The sequence below is a fragment of the Otolemur garnettii genome, unplaced genomic scaffold (assembly GCF_000181295.1).
Source record: "Otolemur garnettii isolate 467f Iridium unplaced genomic scaffold, OtoGar3 scaffold00007, whole genome shotgun sequence".
NCBI classification, from domain to species: domain Eukaryota; kingdom Metazoa; phylum Chordata; class Mammalia; order Primates; family Galagidae; genus Otolemur; species Otolemur garnettii.
The window spans coordinates 32,427,531-32,441,280 of record NW_003852402.1 but is presented as its reverse complement, the minus strand read 5'-3'; the positions used below and the strand labels follow the sequence as shown (position 1 = coordinate 32,441,280).

At 35.4% G+C, this 13,750-nt stretch overlaps 1 protein-coding gene and 1 non-coding gene across 2 annotated transcripts in view; one reads left to right on the top strand and one right to left on the bottom strand.

Moving 5' to 3' along the window:
* MGAT4C (MGAT4 family member C) overlaps positions 1-13,750 on the bottom strand; it is a 719,505-nt gene that overhangs the window by 483,698 nt on the left and 222,057 nt on the right. The gene's annotated exons all lie outside the window — the stretch shown is intronic.
* On the top strand, positions 2,523-2,653 carry LOC111723061. The gene has a single exon (XR_002771687.1).

The window sequence follows — 13,750 nt, the reverse complement described above, 5'->3', positions numbered from 1 at the left end:
ACCAGCCCCATACTGTCACCTATAATTAAATAATTTAAATATTTAATATATAATATAATTAAAATATTTAAAATATAAAAGGTAATAATGAGTATGATACACATAAAACACAGAAGTTTTGGGCAGTGCCTGTGGCTCAAAGGAGTAGGGAGCCAGCCCCATACTGTCACCACTTTAAAAGAACCTCCACAGTCTCAGGCCCTCGTGTATGTCTAGTTAAGGTGTGAGTCATATACTTTCAGATGACATTTAATTTTTTCATTATACTACATATTATATCTTGAGTGTCATCTCCCACTGAGGAAACTGTGTTAGAAAAATGAAGAAAGAAAGAAAGAAAGAAAACATTGCTGGGTACTGCAACAGTCACCTATATTCAGTATTTACCTAATACCAATTTCAACATTAATAAAGGATGTACAGCTTAGTCTAAATTTCCAAAGTATAAGTGTCATTTATTTATGTTAAAACACATCCTTAGTGGAAGCACAGTGACTTGTTCATAGATAGATTATTATTAAGTATTTTTGGAAAAAAAGAAATAAATAATGTTTTTAAAAGTACAATAACATGAAACTTAAAGTGGGTCTTTCGCGAAGGGGATTCACTGTAAATCAGACAAAATTAGGAACTGATGAACAATCCATACTGAAGATTATATGAAGGTTAAATGAAATGAAAAAATCTCTTTAAGCATTCAGGCAAAGAAAATCAGTTACCAACAGAAAAATAAAATCTAGCTGAGGACAATAGGATAATCTCCAGGGAGTTTCCAACAGAAAAGATTGTCATTCAATAATTTTCTGTCCAGCAGAGCTGCCATTCACATATGCATTTACAGAAAATATACCACCAATTCATTCTTTCATGACAGTGAAAGTAAAATTAAGCAATAGTTAAGGTTTCCTTAATATTTGTTAACTTGGTTATGAAAATAAATTCTCTTTCATAGTAAATGATAGACAGTATATGCATAATTATCAGTAGTCAACAAACATGCATTCTGTCAACAACACCAAAAGCAGAAAACAAAATGAGAAAAATAAATGGTATTAATGGGGCTTAATTTCTGTTTTACATGTCCAGTGAGGGCATGAGTCATTCTCATTGGATTGCCATTATATTTTCCCTGTCTCGTTCCTGGCACGTGGTAGAAACTTACTATTTATTGAGCGAGGTCCTCTGGTCAGGGGGATAAGGAGTAACTACAGCATCATCCTTGACATTGATGATTCCGGAAATACATACGTGTATATGCATACCTACTTGAAGGTAAGCATCGGTAGATCAAAATAATTCTTTATATTTGAAATCCTAATTTTATGTAATCTTTTTAAAAAAAATTAATGAATATATATATTTTTTGAGACAGAGCCTCAAGCTGTCACCCTGGGTAGAGTGGTGTGGCATCACAACTCACAGCAACCTCCAACTCCTGGGCTCAAGCAATTCTCCTGCCTCTGCCTCCCAAGTAGCTAGGACTATAGCTCCTGCCACAACACCTGGCCATTTTTGGGTTACAGCAATCATTATTGTTTGGCGGGCCTGGGCTGGATTCAAATCTGCCAGCTCAGCTGTGTGGCTGGCACCTTAGCTGCTTGGGCCACAGGCACCGAGCCAATTTTAAGTAATCTTAAATCAGACTCCATGATGATAAGGTGATGTGATTGGGGAACTGGCAAAAGTACTGTATAGATAGGGAAAATGTTGGATTTCTGGGACTAAGGAGAGGGGTTAGAGATTCAGTGGGGAAAAAAAAAAAGTAAACTTGCAGAAATACATTGTGCTTGAGATGGCAAAGTTCTGAAAAGAATGACTTTGTAAGTATTTGTAAAAACAGAGGGCATTATGATCCAGAAGACGGAGTTTATATGAAGAGATTGGTTTGCCAAATACTGCCTGATGAACATAAATCTATCTGCTTTGGAACAGGTAAGGAATTACGGGATCCGTGGTCACCAGGACCTAAAACATAGGGTTCTACATATTTTCCTTTACTAATAAAATAATATTTCATATCAACTTTAAGGGGTGAGTCCTCAAAGTGGACTACGCTATATAAACAAATGCATATTTTCATCCTTATCCCACTGTAAATGCATAACATTATGGATTATTGAATTATCTTTATATTGTTCATGTATACTAAAGTATGTATGTTTTTAAACATATATAAAACTATAATAAATATTCTTATTTTCCCATTTAATTCCCATGAAATCTAAAATAAATTCCAAAACATAAAATATCTGTGCTTCTATAATAAAGTAGAAGAAAAGAGCTTTAAGAAATTTGTTGAAATACTGTTTTGAGGAGAGAATATTTACTTTCTCAATTTATTTCTGCCTCTCTCTTTTCATTTTTCCTCCCTTTCTTTGCTCCTCTTTTTCTCAGGAACATAATACAGCTCCCTTCAGATCTCATTATATCCATTGTCTGATGAACGTTAAAAGAAAATCTCTGAAAGAATGTCACTCTCACTATCTGGATAATTACTCTTGGTTCAAAAATAAAGGACTCAGGGCCTCTCTCTCTTGGGGTTGTGGAGGGTCCAGGTTTTCCTCAGGCAAGGATGGAGGCCAACAAAAGCCCCTAAAGACCATTGTCAGGACTGCCATGAGTGGGCAGCCTTGTTTTCCTGCCTCAGTAATTTGGAGGAAAAAATATATACATATACACATACACACATATATCAGACTCAATATCAAAAAAAAAATAATCCCCCAACAATTGAGTGTAAGTAGTTAAAAAATTATAAAACACAATGTCATCTTTGGTAAAAAAAAAAAAAATATGAATAGAATGTACGTGGCAACTTTTATGAGAATATGTTTTCTTCTGCAGATACAGAATACTCATTATCCAAACATCTAGATTAAATTTGAATGGGGAAGTTTGTTCTAGATATATCTGGAAATACTGTTATCACCAAAATCAAACAGAGGAAAGACAACAGAGAGAGAAAATGTTAAGAAATGCTTTATTATAATCACCTAACATAGACATAAATAAAGTAACATATTAATGAACAATAAATAGACCACCTAACCAGGCACTAAATAAAAAACCCAGAGAACTACTGAAGATTTGAACTACCAAAGTATTGGAAAACCAAAAATTTGTAATGAATATTATAAAAGAACTACATATCACTTTGATGACAAATGTAAATTATTATAAGTATGTATATATATTTATACAGTCTATATATATATATATACAGTCTTTGTCACCCCTGGTATAGTGCTGTGGTGTCACAGCTCACAGCAACCTCAAACTCTTGGGCTCAAGTGATTCTCTTGCCTCAGCTTCTCGGGTAACTGTGACTATAGGCACCCGCCACAATGCACAGCTATTATTAGAGAGGGGGTCTCGCTCTTGCTCTGGCTGGTCTCAAACCAGTAAGCTCAGGACAATCTACCCACCTCAACCTCCCAGAGTGCTAGGATTACAGACATAAGCCACCACGCCTTACCCTTTGTTTGAATAGTGAGTTTACCATATTCACCTAATTAATATAGGGGCGTTGTACTTGACATTTACATTTATATTAAATAATAGTTTTTAATTGTACAGTTGCTTGATTTTTCAGTCTAAATGTCTACAGATACTCTCCTTCACTGAATATGCTTTGATCACCTTTCACATATAACGTAGTGTACTAGAGGCTTACGTATATCAAGGTTTCTCACTCTGGGCACTTTTGACATTTGGGGACAGATAATTGTTTCTTGTGAGTATTAGGATTCTCCAGAGAAACAGAATCAATCAGGTATGTGTTAGTTTGTTTGTAAAATTATAAACAATTGATTTATACAGTTAGAGAAGCTGATAAGTCCCAAAATCTGGAGGGTGACTCGGCAGAGTAAGTATCTACAAAAAGTAACAGTTCAGCTGAAGTTTGAAGGCAGGAAGAAGCCAATGTCTCAGTTAAAGGCAGTCATGCAGGAAAAATTATATCTTACTCAGGGAATGTCAGTCTATTTATTCAATTTATGCCTTCAACTGATATAATGAGGTCCACCCACATTACGGTAACCAATCTTCTTGACTCTGTCTACTTATTTAAATGATAATCTTATCCAAAAACACCTGCAAAGAAACACCCCCCCAAAATGTTGGACCAAATAACTAGGAAGCATGTGGCCTAAGCAAGTTAACGTGTAAAATTATCCTAATTTGGAAGTCTGCCTTATGCCTTGTAATATGTTGAATAGCACATTAGCCTCCTCACCGTAGATACCTAATCTCTCTTCTTCAGTTGCAATAGCAACAACAAAAATATTTCTAGTCAGTGCTAAATGTCCGCCGGGTGACAGAATCACCTCTAGTTGGCAACACTGTCATGCATTATAATTGATAATCCTCACTATAGATTGGCTAAGGACGTAATATTATTTTCATTATACAAAAGGAAAACTGAGGCTCAGAGTTATTAGGTAATGTGCCAAATACAAAATGCTAACTCAGTTACAAGGTTGTTATCTAAATCTGTAATGCGTCTATCCGAGTCCAAACGGCAGTCTATTTTCAGTTCACAATGGCAGTTGAAAATTGGGATGGAAGCTCAGGAGACAAGTCTGGATGAGTGAGTAAAGATAGTCTACAGAAAATAGCTGAGGCTATAATTATAGACAACCTTTACTTAGGAGAAACAATATAATTATTAGCTTCAAGGGAAAGGAATGCTGTATGAATGAAAACATGGGATTGCAGAGTAGCTGATGTAAACCTACCAGCTGAGCTGAAATTTAAACATAATTGTGACAAGGTTTATGAGTAGTTGAATATCTATTGATGACCTGAATGTCTTACTTATTCTTTTATAAAATTTGAAATATTCAAATACAAACGATATCCTCCAGAGTGTTCTTGTGTGTGTTAGAATTTACTAATATATGAACACTAATACATTAGCCTAAGAAAATAGTGACTAACAAAAAAGGAGTCTGGAGTAAATAAAGGACATGCAGTAAGCAAACTTCAGGAGTAAATCACACACATAGGATGAGTTCTTCTGGGGAGAGAAAAAGCATAGAAAAGCATAGAAAACCCATCTTCATTCTCAAAAAGTAAGCAAAATTGATGGAAAAATAGTAATTGGTCATATCCTGGCCTTTGATCACAAAATTATGATAAATAAGAGAATTCCCTACGGTTTTGTTTGCAATATGTGGTAGCTATTCTTTGAGATGGTATCCATTCTCTTGTTTAGTCTCCCTCACATTGAATAGAATGGAGAGGTGAAAAAACAGGTTAATTCAGAAATCACAAAGTATGGCTTCCAAGGGTAAGTCTTTGAAGTCGTGGTGGTTTCCACTGTTTTCTGTTAGGTGACTCACTCTGGAGAAAGCCAGCCCCATAAGGAGACATTGAAATGCTGAGAGAGTCTGAGTTTCCTGCAGAGAACTTACCTTACCTTGCCAGGCAATAAAGAATCTATGTGGGAAGCAGTTCCACAAACCCAAGTTAAGCTTTCACATGACTGCAGTCAGTGCCAACATCTTGACTGAAACCACAGGAGATACTCAGAGCCAAAACCACCTAGTTTGAATTTGGGTATTCATATTTTTGCATTTGTGTCTCATGCCTCTGAGAAACTGAGATAATAAATGTTTATTTTTGTTTGAAGCCACTGAATTTGAAGTGACTTGCTAGGCAGCAGTAGGTAATGAATATAACATCCATTTAGAGCTAGAGCAGGGTGAATGAGGTGCCTAAAATATTCAGGCGATCACGTTTACTTGGCCTATCTTCATCATGCATACTCCAACCAAGATTTCCAAATTGAAAGAGAAAGGCTATCTCAGGGGGTCAACTTCTAAGACATTTTTCATTGAAGTTATCTATGCTTCTACTGAATGTTCGAGTTCAAGGAGCTCAAATAGAAGATTGACCTAAGATAGTAAAGTAAGAAAAATTAAACCCTCTGTACCGTGCATGTTGTTCTCAGTAGGGAGACATAGTCTAACATAGGCTGGGGGAAAGAATGCTTCCCCAAAAAGTTTTCAACTGGAACGAACTTAAATGCATTTTAGCTAGTGTAAATATGCTTTGAACATCAAAATTATTTCATATAAAATCAAGCTAACTTTATGAAAGTCAACCAGAAGTCAGAACATCATAAAATTTATGTACTACGATCAATTGGATTTATTGATGACTGGCAAACACTAGATGATAGATTATATGAGAGTTCAAAAATCTCCTTAAAAAGTTCAGAATGATTGCTCAAAGATGGCATTGACTTTATTGTTGAAATAATCCCAATGTAAGCACCATCATATTTGGAATCTTACCCAAAAAGTAGCAGAAAATGGCAAATTAAAGTTCCTTGATCAATTACTCAGTAAGTCTAGGTTTTACAAACTACAGACTTGTAAAAATAAATAAATAAATAAACTATATGCAGAGGTAATTTTAGAAGTCAAATGATATTTTAAATTAAGTATTAATTAGTCTAAAGCTATTCTAAGTGATAGTAACTTAATTGTAACTTCCAAAAGACACATATGTTTAATGATTTATAAAAGTGTTTCAATAATGGAAGCCAGCACTGATTCATCCCCAACTAGGTAATTACTCCTACATGAAGCTTTATGCTTTCTTTATCGCTTTATAGAGAAATAAATGTAGTATTTCAGGCTGGTGCCATTTCTGTGCTCATTTCTGGTTGATGTTCCTGGCATTTATCATTCCCATATAGATCATCTAAATAGTTATTAAAATATTCCTAAAGATACATCTGAAGGAAAGCCAAATCCATACTCTTTAATAAAAACATGACATTTAAACATCTACGAATGTCTAAGAAAAAAATTTCAGTAACTAGAGCAGTGGTTCTCAAAGTGTGGTCTCTGAACCAGCAACACCAGTATCACAAGGGAAATTGTTAACAAATGTAAACAGTTGGACCCCGCCTTAGACATGCTAAACTGAAATTCTGGGTATGGGGCTCAACAATATGTCCCTTGACAAATCTTCCACGTGATTCTATGGACACTAAGGAGTGAGGCGGAATCCAAATATAGAAGAAATTTGACTTATAAACAATCAGAATGATGTATGCTGATCTGCAAAAACAAAACATCTTATATTCAGGAGATGAATGGGACAAGGTTTTGACTTAGCCTTACCAACCACCCCTAAATTAGAAATATATACTCTGTTACTCAACCAAAATCCAACAAAAACACAAGAGGCATCGACTATTTGACTACGTAGATTCTACCTTCTGAAACAGCCAGAGTTCTAACTTAATTTCTCTCCTAAAGTTACCTTTCTTACTGTGCAGATGCAGAGGGTAAATTGCCAGCACACAGAATTCTTGCAATGCATTATAGACTGAAAAGTGATGCCAGTAACTCTGATAATACAGGGTCCTGATTATGGGAGATTTTCTTTGAGTAGAGAAAAAGAAAAATTCATACTGAAGGCTACTTTATCACAGAAGAATGTGGAAGAGGCAAATCTAATCTGCTCCATTCAGAAGATTCATATAAGCTGGGGAACATTTCCTTAAAATACGACAAAGCTCTCTGTACACAATGAAAGGAGCTGACAATATTAATCAAGTTTTAGTTTCTCAGCGCTTATCTGATTTTTCCTGCAGGTGCATGCTACTGGACACCTAATTTTTGGCTGAAAATTCCTTTTCAGTAGTAACCCTCTCTGTGAACTTTATCTGTATTGCTCATTATCTGATCTATTTGCCGTGTCCCCTGCCTGTGTTGGCCCAGAGCGAATAATTCTTACAGCATTTTGTTGCCAAGCATTTATAATAATTATCTCCATTTTCCTGCCTTGCATTTTGGTGTGTTATCATTGAATATGTATTCTTTCCTCCCTATCTCCTTGAGAGCAGTAGCTGTGCTTTTTATCTCTGCCACTGAACGTCCAGAAACTATCAGAGTTTAATGTGCTGTAGAAACTTAATATGCTAAATATACATGGATTTAATTGATGAAAAAATAGGATACATGAATACTTGATGATAAAATTGCTCATGTTTGTGTCGGTTTTTATGAGATTCTTGTGAACTATTATTATAATTGACATATGGTAGGCACGTAAAAATGGATGCTTAATAAACTTCTTCTAGTAATTTGTTGAAACCCTGTTTTCCAATCAATTATTTGCCTTTAAATTAAAAATTCAACTTACAAGTATTTTTACAAGTATGTTTATGATTTCATACATTCATATTAAGTTTTTGCCCTTTGGGGGGAATATTCTCTGTAACTCTGACCATAAAATGGCCTTCCACTATTTTTTTCTTAAGTATAAATAGTACTATGTTTGTTTTCTTTTGTTAATAGTTACCTCTGGTTTCAGAAGTTTTATTTCGTTCATTTGGGATAAGTTCATTAAATAATGAACTGCAAAGATTCCTTTTCCTAATATTAAGGGAGGTATTGAGTACATTTCACACACACGTGTATCCAAGAAAGCTCAAAAAAGATAAAATCATCAAGACAAAATTACACAGCATTAGTTTAATATACCTAGTTTGGATATTTTTCCCCTACAATTTCATTTTGAAATGTGATTCTCAGTGTTGGAGGTAAGGCCCAGTGGGAGGTGTTTGGGTCATGTTCACTCATGAATAGTTTATTGATAACTTAACGGTAGTGAAAACTGATTATGTAAAAGAGCCTGAAATATACCATGTAATACTATTTAGCTAATACTAATACTATTAGCTATTTAAAAAGATGGAGACTTTACATCTTTTGTATTAACCTGAATGAGGTTGGAACACATTCTTTTTATATTTTCTTCATTTTTATTTATTTATTTATTTATTTTTTGAGACAGAGTCTCAGTCTGTTCCCCTCATGTTGTGGCATCACAGCTCACAGCAACTTCTCACTCTTGGGCTTAAGCAATTCTCTTGCCTCAGCCTCCCGAGTAGCTGGGACTATAGGTGCCCACCACAACTCCTGGCTATTTTTTGTTGCAGTTTTAGCTGGATAAATTGTTTGAACCCGCCACCCTCGGTATATGGGGCCAGGTGCCCTACTCACAGGTGTTGCCCCACATTCTTTTTAGTAAAGCAACACAAGAATGGAGGGGCAAGAATCCAATGTGAAGGCAGTAGATGATCTAATACAAGGGATGGGGTAGGGAAATGAGGGTATTGGGGAGAGGGGAAAAGGGAGGGGGATGGGGGGTCTCAGTGTATAGCACACCTCTTCAGAGAGGGACACAATTATAAGAGGGACTTTACCTAACAATTGCAATCAATATAACCTAATTCTTTGTACCGTCATGAATCCCAAACAATAAAAAGATAAAAATGTAAAAGAGCCTGACATTTCCCTCCCCTCTTTCGCTCTCACTGCCTTTCTTGTCTTTCTGCCTCCTGCTCTGAGGGGAGGCTCCCTGCAACCCTCACCAGAAGCAGACACTGCTGCTGTGCTTCTTATGCAGCCTGCAGAACCAGGAGCCAAATAAAATTACTTTCTTTGTAAATGCCCAACCACGGGTATTAATTTACAGCAACATAAGCAGACCGACACACCTCCTATGTTAATGGTATAGTAATACTACAGTATTTATATTGATAGCATAGTAGTCCAATATTATTGGTTGAATACATTTTTTAGGAGGTCACTACCAAGTTTCAGTTTCATACGTTTGCTTTATTACAAGGCTTGAAGTATCCAGATCAACTCCCAGAATGGAAAGTCCAGATTAACTCCCAGAATGGAAAGTATCTGAATATCCATATAATTAAATTTAACAAATTTTCTGAGATGATTTTGTTCTTCTTTTTTAAATGATATGTGTTTCAACTTACAGAATTTTTTAAATAAAGATAATGAAAATATATTACATTCTTACTACATTCCAGGGGTAGTACAGAAGATTTGAACCTACTTGTAATTTATATATAAAGCTTCTAAGATAATTTTTAGCTACCCTATTTTACAGAATAGGAAACTAACTGATAGAGAATGTCAGTATTTCTGTAAGGAGACATTGCCAATCATCACCCTAGAATTATACCTGTCTATTTGATTCTAATAATACACCAGTTAACTCTTGGTGTGTAACCAACTACCTTAAACCTAGGGGTTTAAAACAACTAATCTGTAGCATTTTCTTCATTCTATGAAGGCAGGTGATCATTCTTTGAGTCTAACCTGGCTCAGCCGATCTCTCTGGCCAGGTGGGGGCTCTCTGAGGGCCATGTACTGTAGTACAATCTCACTCACAGATCTTGCAGTCGGCCCACTGCCAACCACATTGCCTCAAGTTCTTCTATTATTATTTTTTTCTTTTTTTGAGATAGAGTCTCACCATGTCACCCTCGCTGTCTCACTGTGTCCACAGGACGATATCAGCATTCTATGTGGAGCCAGAGGACAAGTTCTGTTTCCTAAGGACTTTTTCACCTCCTTTGATATATTGGCTCATGTCTCATGGGCCAAACAAGCCTCAGCTAAGCCTAGATTCAAAGAAAGGAGAAACTTCCCACTATGCAGTTTTTAGGACAAAGTCTGAATCTTACTTTTATCCGAGTAATCTCAATTGCCTATATGTTAGATGCAATCATATTTCTGCATGTATATTGAGAAGACATCCAATATTCTCACAGCAGGTACTACAAGTTTGATTATTTGTTTGAGGACATATACAGTTGCACAGAAATAAGTCCAATCCATTCAATCACATTTTAATAACAATTTACAAAACAATATATCAGTTCTTGGTGGAATTATCTGTACCATTTATTTTTCTCTAAAATCTCAGTTAATCTCCATAAGGATCATCTTAGGTTTCTGCATGTTAATTTTAGTTAGCTACTAATCCAGAAGCAGAAGCCATTTCACAGTCAAAGGAATATATTGATTGTAACATAGTGCCTATAAAAAAATGTTGGTTATGGTCCTCAATCTGTATGCTGTAGTACACATGTAACTGAAAACCGTTCAGTGCTTATCTCTAATGTAAACAAGGTGTTTTTGCTACACTTGTAATGTCTATTAAATAGAACATTGCTTGGCCAATCAAAAAAATGTACTATGGAAGAGGATACAGCTTGCTATAACTAAGAAAGAAAAGGCATAACGTAGCACACAGAAGCAAAGACAAATGATTATCCCGTGGAACCTGGAAAAACATTGCCTTATTTGTAGTGGACACGGAGAGCCAAAGGACCTCTGAGCAAGATGATTTATGGCTTGGGGGCCGACCCTCCGGCAACTCATCGGAGGTGCTCCTTGCAGAGAAAGAGCCGGAGCCCACAGCAACCCTTAAGCATGCAGTCATTGTCTAATACTCCCCTCACCTGCTATGTACTGTCTCAATAAAAGGCTACTGTGGAGGTGGCTCGGGGCTACCCCGCATTCAAGGTCAGCCCACCTCCTGCAAGCTTGTGCTTCTAGTCAGTGTCATGCCTGGTTCCTTCCTGCAGCAACCGAGACTAGGGCTGAAGGGGTCACGACACTTACTAGTGAATTGCGGCCTATGGTTAGGACACTAAACTGTTGTACTCACACAGATACATTTTTCTGAGAGATGTTAATAACATGATATCTGAGTTTGCTGGCATATTCACCACCATCCCTTTTAAAATTGAATAGTGGTGGTTGCATAATCACTGCTAACTTGTCTAATTTTTTTTCAATCTTCGAATTCTTTCAAGTTAGTGTCCAAAATTTCTAGATCTACAGTGTGCTTTGAACTCAGAAAGATGAACAAACACGTCTCCACACGCATCCAGAGGGATAAATTAAGTGATGATTATTCAATTCGCAAACTGATTCGTCACAGTATTCTTTTCAATAGCCACCCTCTGGCATATTAAAATGTGAATCGATTTATAAATGATGATTTATACACTTGCGCAGAGAGTAATACAACTTATTGACATGAAGGCTTCATTGTAAAACTCATAAAATATGAGTCCATTTTTCCAAAATAGATGCAGTAGCAATTGGATAATGCAATGTAATGTTTCTTTCTAAAATGGTTGCTACGAATTGTAATTTTGATAACCTCAAGGAGATGCCTTATTACAAAATATTCACTTCAACTAGAACTCAGTCTTTAGCTCAGTATAAGTTGAATCACTTTGCATAACCACAGGCTGTGTCTCTTCTAAATAAAGTACATGTTTGATATTACATCTTCTTGCCAGATTAGATGACAAGTAATATTCAAATCGCAAAATCCTCTTCCATAAACAAGCTGTTACTATAGTGCCAGATTATGATTTTTTTCAATTACCATATGTTTCTAAATGTTTGCTTAGGATTTTAGAAAAGTGTGGCTTTTTCCTGCAAGCAATAAAATAAAATAAACCTTTATTTTGATAATATTTGAAAGAGTATAAATGCATGAAAGTAGAAGAAAAATGATCTTTAGATCTCAGCTTGATACGCTGGAATTACAGTATTTGGAACTGGAAGAAGTTGAAATTAATTCAGAAAGCCAATCAGGCTCACCATTAATATAAAAAAGTAAAAGTAGTAAGAACATTGTTACAAGACAAGTTACATTACATTTATGAAAATGTTCGTAAATAACAATATTTAAAGCTTTAGACTGTTTTTAGTTTTAAAAAATCTAGAATGTTTTCTTTTTTTCTCAAAGTGTAATATAAATTTGTTAGAAATACTTTCTTTGTCTTACTTGCCATGTTTTCCACAAAGAACTTAATTTAATAGATCCCATGTTCGTGACCTTGCCCTTTTGGTTAGGTTCATATTACTATGATTATATCAGAGCCACATAATTCTAGAACTGTATAAATCTGTGTAACTGAATTTCAGACTGAAAGACTTAAGCTTATGTTGTTCTCTGCTATTATCTTGTCTATCGTATCATTTAACATTGAGCAAACAATTTTAATCATTGATTTTAAAGAACAGTTTTTTGAATCTTTTCTAAGCTTATAAAGTTTTGTCACTATTTATAACTATGTTCTTAAGTGGACAAAAGATAAAATAAACATCCACATATACTTTATACTTATATGTTATGTAAGTGCTGGTCTAGGATACGGAGGAAGAATAAGTTCTGTTTTTCTATCACATATCTGCAAGGATGGCCACTGAGTAGGAGATAAACTTTCCATTGAAAGGTAAGACAAAAAGGAAAATAATAATATATCTTCAAACGTTTTTGACATCGTAATAGGTTTTTTGATAGGCTTCCAGTAAAAGTGGTCTTTGACTTAAAGGTCAGAAAGTTAAACAGAGGTAAGTAATTTTTGTGTGTGTTAAGAGTGTATAGGATTATATTTTACCTGCTGTGAAAAGTGTATTAACTCCGACACTTAAAAATTTTTTTTTTTTCCCACAAAGTTGTAAGAACAGGGACACAAGTACATTTATCTGAAAAGTACACTGATTAGAAAACTGAAACGTCATGGCAATTTTCCAAAATTATTTGCGACAGCACCCTAACTCATAAGGCATCCCCGAGCAGGTTGTTTCTATATGCCACTTAAAGGTGATATGGCGAGGACGGAAATGGCGGAGAAAAGGTAGGAGGAGAACGGAGTGGCTTATGCCCACACTGTTATCTTTGAAATTTTTCCTTCAAGGTTATTTTAAGCACATTTAACACATAAAGTGTGTTTATTCATCAGTATGCCAACATTGAAACATTTTGTAAAAAGTTAATCGCCAGGGCGAATCAAATAAAATAATAAATGTCTCCATTAATGTCCCATAAATTCTCGCTCCTTTTTTCCTACATTTTTAACTTAAATTGGCTATAATGATGTTCATGAGGT